Source organism: Phascolarctos cinereus, unplaced genomic scaffold (genome assembly GCF_003287225.1).
Source record: "Phascolarctos cinereus isolate Bilbo 61053 unplaced genomic scaffold, phaCin_HiC Scaffold_1;HRSCAF=81, whole genome shotgun sequence".
Classification (NCBI taxonomy): Eukaryota; Metazoa; Chordata; class Mammalia; order Diprotodontia; family Phascolarctidae; genus Phascolarctos; species Phascolarctos cinereus.
In genome coordinates this window covers 215,153,594-215,171,884 of record NW_027555514.1, presented here as the reverse complement: position 1 = coordinate 215,171,884, position 18,291 = coordinate 215,153,594, and the positions used below count along the sequence as shown (strand labels likewise).

General features: G+C 41.9%; 1 pseudogene; it reads left to right on the top strand.

Moving 5' to 3' along the window:
• The first annotated feature begins 5,922 nt into the window (after window positions 1-5,922).
• LOC110194065 (keratin, type II cytoskeletal 1-like) lies at window positions 5,923-14,431 on the top strand (annotated as a pseudogene).
• The last annotated feature ends 3,860 nt before the right edge of the window (window positions 14,432-18,291 follow it).

Below are 18,291 nucleotides of genomic sequence, written 5' to 3'. Positions count from 1 at the left end.
TATGCTGCTCCCCTATTAATCAACTCCACTGGCTCTCCTTTGCCCCTAGGATCAAATAGAAACAAATGCTTCTGTTTTACATTTAAAGCTGTCCACAACATGAACCTCCCTTTATTTCTAGACCTCTTAAATATTAATCTCCTCCATTCATTCTTTGGTTCAACCCAAACAGCTTAATTCCCACCTGATTCTCCTTTTCCCATCTCTGTGCCTTTGTATTGGCTGCCCCCTTGCCTGGAGTGTTCTCCCTTCTAACCTCTACCCCTTAGAATTCCTTGACTTGGCTCATTCATCACTTTCTGTAGGAAGGATTCCATGACTTTCCTGTTCCTCACACTCCACCCTCCCCCCAAGCTGCTAGTGCATTTCTTTCTATGGTTACTTTCCATCTACTCTATGAGTATTTTATACATGCTTATTTATGTGCATCCCTCATTAGAACATAAGCTTCTTGAGGGCAGGGTCCATTTTTGCTTTTTTTTTTTACTGTATGTCCAGTACTCAACACAGCGTTTGGTGCATAGGAAATCCTTAACAAATGCTTGTTGACTGACAGACATGATTAGCTCATAGAGAAAGCTTAAGAAGAAATAGTAAAGACAGTAGCTATAAGACATTTCTCCCTTCAACTGAAACAATTCTCCTACAGATACACATAGCATCATAGGGAGGTGAGGCACACTTGTAGGGAATATATGTATATGTATATGTATATGTATATGTATATGTATATGTATATGTATATGTAATGTATATGTATATGTATATGTATATGTATATGTATATGTATATGTATATGTATATGTATATGTGTATGTGTATGTATATGTATATGTATATGTATATGTATATGTATATGTATATGTGTATGTGTATGTATATGTGTATGTATATGTGTATGTATATGTATATGTATATGTATATGTATATGTATATGTATATGTATGTGTATATGTATATGTATGTATATATGTATATGTATATGTGTGTGTTGTAAATTTTAAAAAAAACCAAGCATTTATTTTCTCTCTTCCTCAAGGCACTACCCACTCTCTGAATTGAAAAAAAAAAAGAAAAAAATCTCTGATAACAAATATGCAAAGTCAAGCAAAATGGATCCCAACATTGGCTACTTCCATAAACATGTGTCTTGTTCTTTATATATGCAACACCTGTCTATCAGGACACAGGTAGGATTCTCCAAAGGTTTGATCAACATTGTTAAGTCCTTCAAAGGTGTTTGTTTTTACAATTTTATTTTCATAAATAAAATTCACCAAGGTTTGTCATTTCTTTCTCCATAACATTTTTCATAGGTATGATATTTTTTTTAAATATAAATTTATTTATTTTTAGTTTTCAGCATTCACTTCCACAAGTTTTTGAGTTCCAAATTTTCACACCATCTCCCCCCTCCTCCACCCCAAGATGTCATGCATTCTGAATATCCTTTCCCCTAGTCTGTCCTCTCTTCTATCTCTCTCCCCTTCTCTTATTCCCTTCCCCTTCTATTTTCCTGTAGGGCAGGATAGACTTCTGTACTCCATTTCTATATTTCTTATTTCCCAGTAGCATATGAAAACATTTTTTTAAACATATGTTTCTAAAACTTTAGGTGTCAAATTTTCTCCCTTCCTCCCTCCTCACCCACCCTCATTGAAAAGGCAAGCAACTCAATTATGCAAAACACGTCCATAGTAGACATGTTGTGAAAAACTAACTCTATTTCCCTTAATCCTATCCTGCCCTCCCATTTATTCTATTCTTTCTTTTGACCCTGTCCCTCCTCAGAAGTATTTACTTCTGATTACCCCCTTTCCCAATCTGCCCTCCTCTCTATCATCCCCTGCTGTCTTGTCCCCTTCTCTCCCTATTTTCCTGTAGGGTAAGACAGTAGGTATGATATTTCAAAAGGCAAAAGCTAAAGACTTAAGACCAAGAATAATTTACCCAAAAATACTGATTATCATTTATTTAATAGTATTTATAATATTCTAATATAATTAATACAATAAACAAAACATTTGTAATATAATATTTATTGTAATATTTAATAGTATGTATAATAAATAGTATTGGGGCATGGGGAGGATAAACCTTTAATAGAATAAAGGACTTTTTAAGTACTCCTAATGCAAAGACCAGAGCTGAGAAGAAATCTTCTTCCTGGTTCTGCTTATTTCACTCTCCATCAATTCATACATGTCTTCCTAGGTTTCTGTGAAACTGTTTCCTTTGTTTTTTCTAACAGCACAACAATATTTCTTTACACCATCTTTTACATTCACATGCCATAATTTATTCAGCTATTCTCCTTGATAAGCATCTTCCTCATTTTCAATTCTTTACCACAAAAAAGAGATACCACGAATATGTTCATCTACATATGTGTAAATGTATATTTATACACATACGTATATATACACACACACACACATAAACATACACACACCCCTTTTCTTCTTTCTTTTATCTTTTTGGCATATAGTGGTACTGATGGGTCAAAGTCTATGGACAATTTAGTAACTTTTTGTAGAATTAGACCTCAGCTACTGGGGTAAGGAATCATGATTTGACAAAAAATGTCTGGGAAAACTGGAAGCAGCCTGGAGGTAATTAGTTTTAGAACAACACCTCACACTACATACCAAGATAATGTTCAAATGGAAACATGATATACATAGAAAAGGACACATCACAAACAAATGAGGGGAAAAAATTACTTTTCTGATCTATGAAGAGGAAGAGTTTTTGACCAAACAAGGGATAGAGTGGGTCATAGGAAATGAAATGGGCAATTTCGATTATGTAAATTGAAAAAAGTTTGCACAAGTGAATAAAATGCAGCAAAAATTAGAAAGAAAGCAGATAACTGGGGAGGGAATCTTTGCAGAAATTTTCACTGAAAAATGTCTTATTTTTAAAATGTATAAGGAATTGATTTAAATTTCTATGAACAAAAGCCATCTCTCAAGGAAAAATGATAAAAAAATATGAACAGCCAGTTCTTAAGGGAAAGAATCCAAGTTAACTATTGCCATATTAAAAAATAATTATGAAGATGAATAATAATTAAAAAAATGCAAACTAAAGCAACTCTAAGCTTCTCCCCCATGTATATTATATTAGTAGAGCTGATTTTATAAAAGAAAATATTGGAGGGGCTCTGGAAAATCAGACATATTAATATACTCTTGGATAAGCTGTGATTTGGTACAATAATTCTGATTATGCTCTTAAAGATAATAAACTGCATATACTCTTCTGCACATTAAGTATATATATATATATGTATATATATATATATATATAATATATATATATATATATATATACACACACACAAAATTTCATTGACACTTTTTTCCTTTGTTCTTTTTAATCCTTACTCCCTTTCCTATCAAACCCCTAGTATGCATGCAGTCCTTCATTGTCAATTCAGATAAGAGTGAAGTTCAATCTTCCTTTCTATTCTTCCTACTCCTTTCTTCATGTTTGCAGAATCTTTTTTTCATATACCCAAATTATGAGAAATAGTAAGTTCCTGTCTTTCTTCCCAATTTCTTCCTTAGAGACCCATCCATTTTATGTCTTCTTTTAAGATGGCCAAAACAGATTGAAATCAGACTCAGGCCTTCTGTCTGTCTTATTTCACTGTGCCTGTGACTTTAGAAGATATTAGGGTTCCAAAGGACATGTGTTTCTTCTCTCACTATTACCATGTAAGTACTTCATCATTGTTTAGTCTCTTCTACAAATACTAGGAACATGGTCTGGTACTTCTTAGTTACAACATGGCAATGGTTAAGCTGCTCTCTCTTCCATAAAACATATATGACTTATTTTTCTAAGATTTAAGAGCATTTGCAATTTACTATCTCATTAATTGTCTGTATCTTTCCATCTCTTCCATGGGAAAAGTCTTTCTGGTAGGAAACTCAGAGTTCCTTCTTGATGAAGTCCAGTGAAATCTATCAGAAAAGGATTTTGTTAGAGAGAGAAGGGATATGGCCTAGGCCTGCAATCTCATTGGTACAGGGAGTTCCCAGGTAAAGAGCCTTCCTCTGCCAAAGCAGGTTGGCACCTTCTCTGCACATTCTAGTCTCAGGGCGTTGCTGAGAGCTTTGAGAGGTAAATGATGAGAACCAGGACATGTCAGAAGCATGACTTGCTTGAACCCAGAGAACAGATGCTTGGTTTCTCTTAGGCTGCCATCCCAACTCTGCTCAGGCTTGGAGCATGTGCACTGGTCCTTATTTTGGTTCTCTGCCTTCTGTCTACATTGAGACAAGCACCCATGCAGTTGCCTTCTCTTGCAGACAGATTCTCAGCATCAGAAAGCAGGCATCTCATGGGGGTGGGGTGGGTGGGGATGGTGGGGATAGTGGGCAGTGTTAGCACTCTTCAGAGCAAACAATAGCTGACCTCTGTATAGCCCTTTAAAGTTTACAGAGCCCATTAAGGGCCCAATTTTGCTTGATCCTCTCACCAGCCTAACTGGAACAGGGAGCAAAAGAATTTCTGTCCCTGTTGTATAGAGAAGGAAACTGACCCAGGATCTCTGTCCAGTCAGTGCTACTTGAACTTGGGGGGAGGGGAGGAGTGTCAAGTTCAAGTCTTCAGGATGTGGGGGAAGGTCTTTTTTTGGATACCATTCTCCTCTAAAAAGCCCACTGAGACATTCTCTGTCATCTAGGAACTTAGGAGAAAAGGCATGCTGATGTGGATAAATGAACAGAGATCACAGAAGGAAATGCAGAAAACAAAGCATCAATGGTCACTAGCCTATTTATGTCAGAGGTGGGCCAAAAGTAAGAGAGAAGGGAGTTTAATGTGTAGCTGAGATGACCTTTATGGAGACAGTAGTTACAGGAATACTGTGCCCAAGGTGAGAGAGAATTAAAGGAAGCTGTCACATAATAGTAACTAGCATTTATATCATGCTTCAAGGTTTGCAAAGCACTTATATGTTATCTCATCAGATCCTCACATTAACCTGGGAGGGTGGTATCTCTTTTTGTTCCCATTTTATAGATGAGGAAACTGAGGAAAAATAAAAAAGTTGAGTGAGCTAACTCAGGTCTTCTGGAATACAAGTGCAGCACATATCCCCTGATCAATCTGAGAAGAACCTTGGGATGGTGGACAAGAGTGTTAATTTTGAATCAGGAGACTTGAGTTTGCTTCCTGGCACTGATCTTTCTTAGCTGGCTATGTGGGCAGGGGAACTAGGGCTGGACCTCTCTGAGCTTCCATCCTGGAACTGTCCTTGAATGGAAAATGGGAGAACAATTTCACAGTGTTATTGTCAAGAAAGCAGTACCTAAGGGTGAACTAGTCCCTGATTTGAGTAGAAAGATCCCCCTAGAAGGGCTGGGACTTGAAAATCTGTGGCAATGAAAGAGGGGTAATTGATCTGGTGAGCTGGGAGCCTAGGGAGAGCTGGGAGTCAGGTTTGAAAGCATGAGGAGGATGAGGATGTCCTCCTGCAATATATGGGCTGGTGCGTGGAGCTGTAGGAGGAGCCTTCTTGTGGAGTGAAAGGCAAAGCTCTGAGACGGAGTTGGCATAACTTCAAGGCAAATTGATGAAAGACCAAGCAGAGGTATCAGGAAAGGAGTTTTGGGGTCCTGCTTCCCTAACATCAGATGAGTTTGATGAAGAGAGATATCTTTGGTAAACTGATTACCACTTGAATGGATTTTGCAGGAGCAGCAATTTCCAGGCCCCATCCTGGGAGCTAGGTGTGTAGTGTTTATTGTATTGTTGGGGCTCGTAAAGATCTTGCATGGCTGCAAGGCAAACCAAGCCCTTCAGATTGCTCTAAATCTCCACTGACTCCATGGGACCAAACCCAGTTCCTCCAATGTATATATAAGGAGGAAGCCACTCTGCTACAAGTAAAGGAGTGCTTAGCTCCTTGCTCCTTCCTCCTCTCTTCTGCTGTCTGTCCCCTTGTTGGGTCAACATGAGTCGACAGTTTAGTTCCAGATCTGGCTATCGGAGTGGTGGTGGTGGTGGCTTCAGCTCAGGCTCTGCTGGGGTCTCCTACAGTCGCAGGGTGACAAGCAGCTCCACCATTCGCAGGAGTGGAGGAGGTGGGGGCATATTTTCAGGTGGAAGCTATAGAGCTGGTGGTGGTGGTTTTGGAAGCCAAAGTCTGATTAACTTAGGTGGCTCCAAGAGAATCTGTCAGAGTGTTGCTGGTGGCAGTTATGGAAGAGGTGGTTTTGGTGGCGGCGGCTACGGTGGTGGAGGATTTGGTGGCAGCAGCTATGGTGGTGGTGGTTTCAGTGGCCGCAGCTATGGTGGTGGTGGTTTCGGTGGCGGCGGCTATGGTGGTGGTGGTTTTGGCGGTGGTGGCTTTGGCGGTGGTGGCTATGGCGGTGGTGGCTTTGGTGGTGGGGGCTTAGGTGGGGGCTTTGGAAGTCCAGGGGGTGGTTTTGGTGGAGGAAGCTTTGGGAATGTCTGTCCCCCTGGAGGCATCCAGGAGGTGACCATCAACCAGGGTCTCCTGCAGCCACTCAATGTGGAGATTGACCCTGAGATTCAAAAAGTGAAGACCAGAGAGAGGGAACAGATAAGGATCTCAACAACAAATTTGCCACCTTCATTGACAAAGTGAGTGTTTGTGGTTTCCTGCTGCTGGTGGTGGGAACATTTGGAGCTATTTGAAATAGATGAGGAAAAGGAGTGAGGTGAGGGATTGGGGTTCAATAATGGGAGTTCTAATCTCCAACTATAGAATCTCATACTTGGATGACTCAAAGGGTAACTCTGGGCCAAGACGTCTTGCTTGGAGGCTGGATGCTTGTGAATGATGCTGGTGCCTACATGAACTAAGGAGGCAGAGGAGAGCATCCCTAGTCTTGGGTCCATAGAAATAGCTTTGGGTGGAGAGGCACTGCTCTTAATGGAAGGCTGATCATTTTGGTGCTGAAATCCAAATGTTTCTCCACTGAGTTCTCAAGCCATTTTGTGACTTTCCTCTTAGGGGGAGAGAGGACTGTATGTGTGTGTAGGGGAAAAGGACAATGGATCTGAGTCTGTGAGACTTGGTTTGGGTCTCTGCTCTAGCACTCACCAGATGGATAATCGTAGCTAATGTGCTTAACCTGTCTGAGACTCAGGTTCTTCATCTGTAAAATGGAAATAAAAAGACTTGCAGTACCTTCTTCATAGGGAGGACTCTTATGAGGAAAGTACATTGAATTTATTGTAATTATTATTCTATTGAAAAAGAGGCTGGAGGTGGAGACTTCTGGAGGACTTTAAAATAATGGGAAAGGGGCAGAGTAAACCTTGTGAAAGGGGCAAGGGAGAACTTTGAGAAGGTGCTCCAGTAGAATGGTCTGAGGGCCAGCCAGGTCCTGGATCCTGGATTCAGGAAGACCTGAGTTGAAATCCTGCCTCAGACACTTACTAGTCATGTGATGTTGGGAAAGTCACTTAACCTGTCTGCCTAAGTTTTCTCATCTGTATAATGGGGCTAATAATAGTACCTATCATCCAGGGTTATTGCATGGTTCAAATGAGATAATATTTTGCTTTGCAAATCTTAAAGTCTTATGTGTTATTTTTTGTTTTCTTTATTACTGTTATTATTGCTCTCATTATTCTCATTAACAAAGGCATTGCAGTTCTTTTTTGTCAATAACCCAGTATTAGGAAGTAGTATTCTCAGTGTCCTGTGAACATTTCTAAGTTAAACTCAGCAGGTGAACCTGCCCTCTGGGAGCTGAGCTCCATTGATGTGGAATTATAGTCTTCTTCCAGTTTGTCAAACATTCAAATAGTCATACAATCTTCTTTGTCTCTTAGCTTGATCATCAATACAGTCAACTCCCAATTATCCATTGCCGCTTCTAACTATGCTAGCTTAGTTTCCTCAGCAATGCTTCCCTGATTTTTTCCTTCTAGTAAGCCTTGAGGTTTTCCTTAGGAAAAGCAAACATTTTGATAGTCATTCAGGCAAAACTCACCATAATAGATATTAACAATGCTAGCTGGTAGTGACATACCTCTTTAAAATTTTTTGCCTAGTGATTTACCTATGTTATCTAATTTGAGTCACCAAACACCTCTGTGAGGTGGAACCTGCAGATATTACTATTGCCACTGTATAGAAGAGGAAATTGAGCCATAGAAATTTATTGACTCATCCACAGTCATGTATAATCTGGTGATTTAAATTTTTTTTAACACTTTGTTTTACTTTAAAGTATATAGAAATGGGAACTATCATTCCAGTCAAATTAAAATGATGATCTTGCATTTTCTCTGCTGTTCAGGATTTTTCGGGGGGGGGGTGCTACTGATTCATGTGAATTTTAAGTTAAGTTAGTTGGAATTACCAGTGTCAGGGAATGTGTGGCTGCTCTGAATGGAGCTATGGAGTTGGGGGCTGATTATGGCTATGAATGAATAAACGAGGGAAGGAAGGAAATGATAAAGTATTTATTAAGTGCTTACTACCTGCAGAGGGCTGGGGATACAAATAGAAAAGGAAGACAGGCCTTGCTCTAAAGGAGCTCCTATTCTAATGGGGGAGATACCAAAGAAAGATTTCAGCTGTAAATCAAATGGGCTGTTATACCAATTAATTTGTCTTGCTTTTCCTTTGCTTGCCCTGGTTGAGAATGAGGGGAAAACAATGGTTCCCTGTCTTGTTCCTTGCTCTTCCTCTGGGATTTGATTTGGGGACCAGCAGTTCCCAGGCCCCATGCCTTGGCTAAAGGCTTTGGGGGACTTGGTGTTTGCAGGTGCGGTTCCTGGAGCAGCAGAACCAGGTGCTGCAGACCAAATGGGAGCTGCTGCAGCAGGTGGACACTTCAACTCGAACCCAGAACCTGGAGCCCCTCTTTGAGGCCTATATATCTAGACTCAGGCAGAACCTGGATAAACTGAAGAATGACCGTTCACGGATGGAGTCGGAATTGAAGAACATGCAAGACATGGTGGAGGACTTCAAGGGAAAGTATGGCCCCAACTGCCTTTCCTGTGCTCCCTCTGTGCTGAACAACAAGGCATTACCCCTGAGAAGGCTTCCCAGAGAGTAGCCAGAGGGGGCTCTAGAGAGTGTCAGGGAACAGAGAGGCCTAATTGGATGGCATTTCTCCCCTCCTCAGAGGCAGCCAGGTGGTCCAGTGGACAATATACTGGCTGAGAGTCAGGAAGCCCTGAGTTCAAATTCAGCCTGAGACATATATTAACCGTGTGATCCTGGGCAAATCATTTAATCTATCTAATATAATCAATTTAATCACAATTTTCTCATCTATAAAATGAGGACAATGATAGCATCTACCTTCCAGGGCTGTTTGCAAGATGAAATGATGTAATATTTGTAAAGCAATTAGCATGGTGCTTGGACTATATTAATGGTGGGGTTCAGTTGTTTTCGTCATGTCTGATTATTTGTGATCCCTTTCAGGATTTTCTTGACAAAGATACTGGAATGGTTTGCCATTTCCTTCTCTAGCTCATGGGGTGGGGAAGGGTGGGGAACTGAGGCAAACAAGGTTAAGTCACTTGCCCAGGTTTACACAGCTAGTAATTGTCTGAAGCTGGATTTGTCTGGTCTTCTTGACACCAGGCCTGGCACTCTATCTCCTGCACTACCTAGCTGCCCCTCCTGGAACATAGAAGATGCTTATAAATTGCTGGTTCTCTCACTCTCACCTTCACTGATTCCTTTCTTCTTTTTTCCTTTTTTCCTTCTTCCTTCCACCCTTCCTCCCTCCCTTCCTTCTTTTCTTCCTTTTCAGAAGCAATTCGGACTATCTTTTTTTTAGAAACTTACATGCTCATAGAAGTGTATTTTACACAAAGTTGAACAGTTGTGTTGTCCAGAAGCAGAGAGATAGATAAGAGGACATTCCCAGGTTGATATGATTTTATACAGGACTGAGGGAATCAATGATATTTTTCATCACTCCGTCTAGAATGTTCAACTCTAGGGCTCATCCTTCCCCAAACCTCACCATCCATCCTGTCTTTTTCCCCTCCAACAGATACGAAGATGAAATCAATAAACGTACTGATGCAGAGAATGAATTTGTGACCATCAAGAAGGCGAGTCAAATTAATAGAATGAAGCTCACATTTTAATCCGGGAAAATAAGTCCAGGTTTACTATACTAGCCCCAAAAGAAGCAAGGAGAATCAAACTGTGCATTCAGTTTTAGCTGAAGGGAAATATGAATATTTCTTACCAGTGTATCATACTTATCTGGCTCTCTGGCCCCCATAGTAAGTTGCCTTCCCCATATTCCTGTCTGCAGCGTGGTAAGCAGAGCCAGAAGACTTCCCCTTTGCAAGTGAGGGAAATTCCCAAGATGCCAAAGGGTGGGTAGGGTTTTAATGAAGGTCAGCTCAGGAGTCAAATTCCTCATCCTCTTCATCCTCATTATCTTGGAAAAGTACAGACTCCTTTCAGTCCAGAAGCTGTTCCATGCAACCACAGGGGGTCACCTTCCTCTGAATGCATAATCGTTGCTTGACTTCTTACTCTGGCTCTACAGGATGTGGACAATGCATACATGAATAAGGTTGACCTTCAGGGCAAGGTGGATCTTTTGACGGATGACATCAACTTCTACAGGGTCCTGTATGACACAGTAAGTAAGCTCATGATCATCTACATGGACCTACATCTTCATTCTGCATCACACAAAATATGGGAAAATCACATGTACACTGGTGGCAGTTCATGCTTTGTCTCTGGAAGGCACAAAACTCACAGCAGTGTTGTATCTTGTAGGAGCTATCCCAGATGCAGACTCAAATCAGCAACACCAATGTCATCCTCTCCATGGATAACAACAGGAACCTGGACCTGAGTAGCATCATTGATGAGATCAAGAGTCACTATGATGAGGTTGCTGAGAGGAGCAAAGCTGAGGCCGAGTCCATGTACCAGCACAAAGTGAGCGGATAGAGTCTCCCCAGCAGGCCTCTGGCTTCCTTGAACTTTGTACGTAAGGTTCGCTGTGTGTCAGGATGCACTCATGAGTCATCTCTTTGCTCTCCTGTTCTCAGTATGAAGAGCTCCAGATCACTGCTGGGAGACACGGAGACCAACTGAAAAACACAAAAAGTGAGATTTCTGAGATGAACCGAATGATTCAGAGACTCAATTCTGAAATTGATTCAGTGAAGAAGCAGGTACTGGTTTCTTTCACCATCCTCCTTGGGGCTACCATGGGGTTGTTGGGTGAGGCTTTCTCTACTCGGAAAACGAGGCCGGCTGGACTAGATGACTTGAAAGGTCACTGCCAATTTTGAGATTGTGCACCTGTGAGAATCCCCACTGGAGCCATAGTTTCAGTAGTGACTAAGGTTTCCTTGAGAGAATCTTGTGATGAGGACTTAAAGGCCAAAGAACTTTTAACAGTTACAAGTGCCCGAGATAGGCTTGGACAGATGAATTCACTCTCTTGTGAGTCAGTGGGTTCTCTGTCACTGGAAGTACTCAAACAGAGGCCATAGGACCACCTGTTGGGAATGTGGAAGGAGGTTGTTACAGATGCATTTTGGGGGTATATTAGGTGTCTGTAAGGTCCTGTTGCATACTTGAGCATTCTAGTTCCTATCTGGAGGCTGGAGAATGGGTCCTTAGCCCCAGGTTTTTTTTTTTTAACCATTCTAGGCAATGGATAGAGGGACAGGACTTGTATTTGAATCTTTCCTTGAATGATTACCAGCTGTGTGACCTTGGGCAAATGGCTTTTACCTTTCTCAGCCTGAGTTTCCTCATTTGTCCAATGGGGATAATAATAGCAGCCATCTTGCCAGGTTGTTGCAAGGATCAACTAAGAGTGTTTGCAAACTTTCAAGTGTTGCTAAACGGTAGTTATTGTTATTGCTGTTGTTACTGTTATTGTTGCTCTCTCCTGAGAGGGCCAAAGTAGGGGTCTGGGATTAGTAGTGGCTGTTGGTGGTAGTGAGTGGGGACTGAGGACCTGATCCATACTCATGGTTTGCTGTCTCCTCCTGCAGATTGCCAGGCTTCAGCAAGCCATTGCTGATGCAGAGCAGCGTGGGGAGAATGCCCTGAAAGATGCCCAGAACAAACTGGCAGACCTGGAGGATGCACTGCAGAAGGCCAAGGAGGACTTGACCCGGCTGTTGCGGGACTACCAGGAGTTGTATAATGTGAAGCTGACCTTGGATGCTGAGATTGCCACCTATAGGAAGCTGCTGGAGGGAGAGGAGAGCAGGTGAGGGATGACCACTGAAGAGTATTGAACCACACTCAGGGGAAGGCAGGGGAACTTCCTGGTGGCATAAGCTCCCTGAGTCTTTTTTAATTAATTAATTATTTTAATTTATTTTTCATTTTCAATAATCAATTCCTTATGCTTTTGAATTTAAAATTTTTCTCTCCCTCTCTCCCCAAGATGGCATGCAATCTGATATAGGCTTTACATATACATTCTTATTAAAGTATATTTTCACAGTAGTCATGTGGTAAGGAAGAATTAGGACCATTAGGCAGAACCAGAAGAAATAGGAAACAAAAGGAAACAGAAGAGAAAAAGAGCAAACAGTATACTTTGATCTACATTCAAACTCCATAGTTCTTTCTCTGGATATGGATAGCATTTTCTGTCATGAGACTTTTGGAGAAGTCTTTGATCCTTGTATTGCTGAGAAGAGCTAAGTCTATCAAAATTAGTCATAGCACAACATGGCAGTTACTGTGTACCATGTTCTCCTGGTTCTGCTCACTTCACTCAGCATCAATCCATACAAGTCTTTCAAGGTTTTTCTGAAGTCAGCCTGCTCATGGTTTCTTATAGCACAACAGTATTCCATTACATTCATATAACACAACTTGTTCAGCCATGCCTCAATTGATGGGCATTGTCTCAATTTACAATTCTTTGATATCACAGAAAAAGCAGCTACAAATATTTTTGTACTTGTGGCTCCTTTTCCTATTTGTGTGATCTCTTTGGGGTAGAGCGCCAGAAGTGCTATTGCTGGGTTAAAAGCTCTGCACATTTTTATAGCCTTTTGGGCATAGTTCTAAATTGCTCTCCAAAATAGTTATATCATTTCACAACTCTACCAACAATTCATTAATGTTTCGATTTCCCCACATTTTCTCTCCCTGAGTCTTAATGAAGAAGAATTAGCATTCCTTAGCCTAGCACACCCTATAGAAGGATTATAGTCCTTCTATGGCCCTGGTTAGAGGAACCCAGGACCTACAGATGAAAGGACCCTCAGGAATCATGGAGTCTAACCTTCTTGTTTTGTAGATGAGAGTCCAGGGGCCCACAGGCATTAAATGTCTTCCCTAAGCTCTGACAGCTAGTCAGTTGTAGAGCCAGTATTTGCCCCAGGTCATAGAAAAATTGACTTTGAGATGAAAGAGACCTTAGAGGCCATTGAATCCAACCCTCTCATTTCACCAATAATGAAACTGAGGTTCAGAGTGGTTAAGTGAATGATCTGAGGTCACACAGGCAGTAAAATGGTAAAGATAGTATTGGAGGTGAGATTCTTTGACTTCCACCTTGTCCCACTTTCCTCCCTCTTTGTAGTAAGCCCCAAATGCAGTGGACTTAAAGCATTACTGAACTATTTCACAGGCTTGTGGAAAGAAGAGCTTTTGGTGCTACTGGAAATTTAAGCTGTTATAATGATTTCTGGGAATTGATCTATGATTTGGAAAGGCAGGGGGGAGAGACTTAGGTTGGGTGATGAGGAAGTGAACAGCCTAGAAGGAAGGTCAGTAGTGTCAAGTATGGGATGAGAATGGGGTTGTTGAGCTGAGTCATAGGAACTGTCTTTTTATCTTCCTTTTAGGGTATCTGGAGAGTGTGTTCCAAACGTGAGTGTGTGTAAGTATCAAGAATGATTTTTTGGGCTCTGGAAAACTTCTTGGGATGGGGTGGACTTCGTACAGTGATGAGTGGTACCCAAAATAACAGCAGGGATGTCTTCCACAGCTGTGAGCACCAGCCATGTGTCTGTGTCTGGTGGTGGAGGAGGAAGGTTTGGAGGTGGTGGTAGCTATGGCTCCGGAGGTGGAGGTGGAGGCGGCAGCTATGGCTCCAGCTCTGGAGGAGGTGGCTACGGTTCCAGCTCTGGAGGCGGCGGCTATGGCTCCAGCTCTGGAGGCGGCGGCTATGGTTCCAGCTCTGGAGGAGGCAGATATGGCTCTGGAGGAGGTGGCTATGGTTCCTCAGGAGGCCGGGGCTCCAGCTCCGGAGGAGGCAGCTACGGTTCTTCAGGAGGCCGGGGCTCCAGCTCTGGAGGAGGAGGCTATGGTTCCTCAGGAGGCCGGGGCTCCAGCTCTGGAGGAGGAGGAGGAGGAGGAGGCAGCAGCTCTGGTGGTGGCTCTGGGAGTGTCAAGGGCTCTAGTGGCAGCTCTAGTGTGAAGTTCACTTCTACCAGTTATTCTACAGTCACCAATTAAAGTCAGAGCTCCCTGTTAGCCATCTCTTAGATCAATGTCTTTGTTCACTCTCAGTCAATTCTTGATGTCAAAACCTTCAACTTTTCTTGAGGAAAATAAAATGTGATGGCCTCCAGCAGTTCATCTTCTTTTCCTAACCCGACCCCCCCCCCAATTCCTTTCACTGACCTTAATTCCTAGAGCTTTTTGTAAGTTATCCAACCAATGGGCACCTCAACCCCATGGCTTCCACTGCTCTTACTCTCTGTGGGTGCATAGGGAGGGTCACTGATGATTCTCGCCTTTTAGAGCAATGATCTTCCCCATCTTTCCCATTTGCTAGCTATTGTCTATCCAGGCCTTCATCATTTGGCTTGCCCTCTTCCTGTGTCTCAAATGGTGAAACCAGGTCTTGACATGAATGAACCCTTCCCTTGGTCAATCATGAAGTTGTAGCCTGAGAAATCCACCCATCATCACTGCCCACTCTACATTTCAAAAGTTTCTCCCCCAGCCAAGTAGAAGGAGAGCCATTTCAATCTAGCACTCGTTGGGAGTGTGTCTCCATACCGCAGTAACAAATTCTGGGTTGGTTTTTTTTCTTGTTTTTTGTTTTTGTATAAGGTGTAAGCTGGTTGGTTGACTTTTCTGGAGATCTCAAACTCTCCATTTTCTTGTGTTGTCTGCAATAAATTGCATTGGAAATTCTGCAAGTTTGTCTCTTGAGTGTTTTGTGTAACACACCCATCTGTCTCTCCTAAGACCCACTGCTAAAGGTTGTAAACTTCCAGGTAGGAGTAAGGCTTATGATAAGGCCTGAAAGAGAGGATACCCTAATATGAAAGTGACAAGAATGTTTATGAAATAGCAACAACCACAGGCAAATGACTGCAGTGTAAATCAAGCTTAGATATATTGAAGGGACATTGGTGTAAATGGAGCTGGGTAGGGCTAATTAGAACAGGCTTCAGAGAGCCAGAGCTATGAGATGACAGAATGGTAGAGCATGAGACTTGAGTCAGGAAGGCCTGAGTTCCAATCCAACCTCAAATACTTACTAGCTGTGTGACCCTGGGTAAATCAATTAACCTCTCTGCCTTAGTTTCCTCAGCTGTAAAGTGGGGTATAATAATGGCAACAGCCCCGAGGGCTATTATGAGGATCAAATAAAATAAAATTTGTAAAGGGCTTTGCAAACCTTTCAAGGCTTTATAAACGTGAGTTATTATGTTTATTTGAAATTGGAAGTTGATTTCAGACGTAGTCTAGTGTGTGTCTTCTACTCATTGGTTTAGGAAAGTGGGTGGGGGAGGGGCATCTCTACAATCACCTTTTAGCTATTTCCAATTGAATGACCTCTAGACCCCTTACACTCAACATGTCCAAAACTGATTGCAATCTTTCCCACCAAACACTCCACTCTCCCTCACTTCTCTGTTACCATCAAGGTTACCACCATGTTTCCCATCACTCAGACTCACAACCTACAGGGCTTCTTCAACTCCTCACTTTCTTTCTCTACCTCTTCCAATCAGTGGTCAAGTCCTTTCATTTTAATTTTCATAATAGCTCTCATATTTGCCTCCTGTTCTCTGACACTATAACCATTCTGATGAAGGCCCTCATCACCTCACCACTGGACTGTTGCACTCATCTTCTGGTTGGTCTCCCTTCCTCAAGTGTCTCCCCACTCTAGCTCATCTCTCACTCAGCTGTCAAACTGATCCTCCCTAGGACTCAGGTCTGATTATATCACAAGAAAACCTCAGTGGTTTCTTGATGCTCTCAGAAGCAAATACAAAATGCTTGTTTGTCATTCAAAGCCCTTTGGAACTTAGCCTTTCCTCTCCTTTCCAGTCTTTTTACACCTTACTCCCCACCAAGGACTCTTCCATCCAGTGACGCTAGCCTCCTGGCTGCTTTTGCACACAACACTCCATTTGCCAACTCTGGGCATTATCACTGGTTTCTCCCAATGCCTGGAATATTCTCACTTGTCATCTCTGCTTCCTGGCCTCCCTGGCTTCCTTCAAGTCTCAGATAAAATCCCACCCTCTACAGGAAGCCTTTTCCAATCCCTCTTAATTTAAGTTCCTTCCCTCTGTGATTATTTTCTATTTTTCTTGTTTTCCTACAATTTTTGCATGTTACCTTCCCCATTAGATGGTGAGCTCCATGAGGACAGATTCTGTCTTTTGTCTTTCTTTCTATTTCCTGAGCTTAGCACAATGTCTAGCTACAGGGGGGGAACCTGCAACCTCAAGGCCACACATGGCCCTCTAGGTCCTAAGTGCAGCCCTTTGACTGAAACCAAACTTCACAGAAGAAATTCCCTTAATAAAAGGTTTGTTCTGTAAAACTTGGAATCCTTCAAAAGGCCACACTCAAGGACCTAGAAGGCCACATGTGGCTGGAGGTCCCAGGTTCCCCACCACTGGAAAAATTAGGGCCTGACTGACTTGCCTAAGGTCACACAAGTAATATATAAGGAACCTTACACTCAGCTGAATGTTGGGAAGGAAGGCTCTCTTCCAAGTTACCAGTGATATTGAAAATGCCCAATAGCATGCCCTTTTTTCAATCCTCATTCTTGATTTTTGTGCTATATTTGATAGATCTCTTTGATCAAGTCTCTTCTCTCTCTCTTTCTCTCTCTCTGTCTCTCTCTCTCTCTTTAAATGAAATTCTCTCTTGGTTTCTCTTTCTACCTTTCTGACTGCCCCTTCTCAGTCTCCTTTGCTAAGTCATCTTCCATGCTCCACTGGAAACTGTACATGTGCTACAAGGCTCTGTCCTAATTTCCTTCTTTTTTCTCTTTACAACCTTTTGCTTGGTGATCTAATCATCATCTCCCATGGTTTCTATCCTCTCTGTGACTCCCTAATTTCTCTGTCTCTCTCTTCTTTTGTGATCTCTCTCTCCTTCTGTTTCTTTCTCCTTTTGTCTCTTTCTCTGCCTCTCTTTCTCTCTCTTTCTTTCTCTCTGTCTCCCTCTCCTCTTTCCTGAGCTCCAGTCCCACATTATCAACTGATTATTGGATGTTTCCAACTTGACATCCCCTAGCCATTTCAAACTTAACATGTACAAGTCAGGACTCATTATCTTTTCCCCCTGAAAAATATTCTCATTCCAAACTACTTTATCTCTGTTGAGGATATCAGTACTCATATCAGGATCCCAGTTTCTCAGATTCACAACCAAAATCATCCTTGACTCCTTTCTCTCTCCTTCCTATATATATATTATAATATATATAATAATATTATTATATATATATATATATATATATAATATATATATATATTTATATATATCCAATCATTTGCCAAATTTTGTCATTTCTCCCTCCCTGCTATCTCTCTTCCACCCTCTCCTTCCATCTACTCACAACAACACCACACTAGATCGGCTCTCACCATTTCTTGCCTGTGCTATGAAGTCAGACCTACTGAGGTCTGACTATGCTGCTCCCCTATTAATCAACTCCACTGCTCTCCTTTGCCCCTAGGATCAAATAGAAACAAATGCTTCTGTTTTACATTTAAAAGCTGTCCACAACATGAAACCTCCTTTATTCTAGACCTCTTAAATATTAATCTCCTCCATATTCATTTCTTTGGTTCAACCCAAACAGCTTAATTCCCACCTGATTCTCCTTTTCCCATCTCTGTGCCTTTGTATTGGCTGCCCCCTTGCCTGGAGTGTTCTCCCTCTAACCTCTACCCTTAGAATTCCTGACGGGCTCATTCATCACTTTCTGTAGGAAGGATTCCATGACTTTCCTGTTCCTCACACTCCACCCTCCCCCCCAAGCTGCTAGTGCATTTCTTTCTATGGTTACTTTTCCATCTACTCTATGAGTATTTTATACATGCTTATTT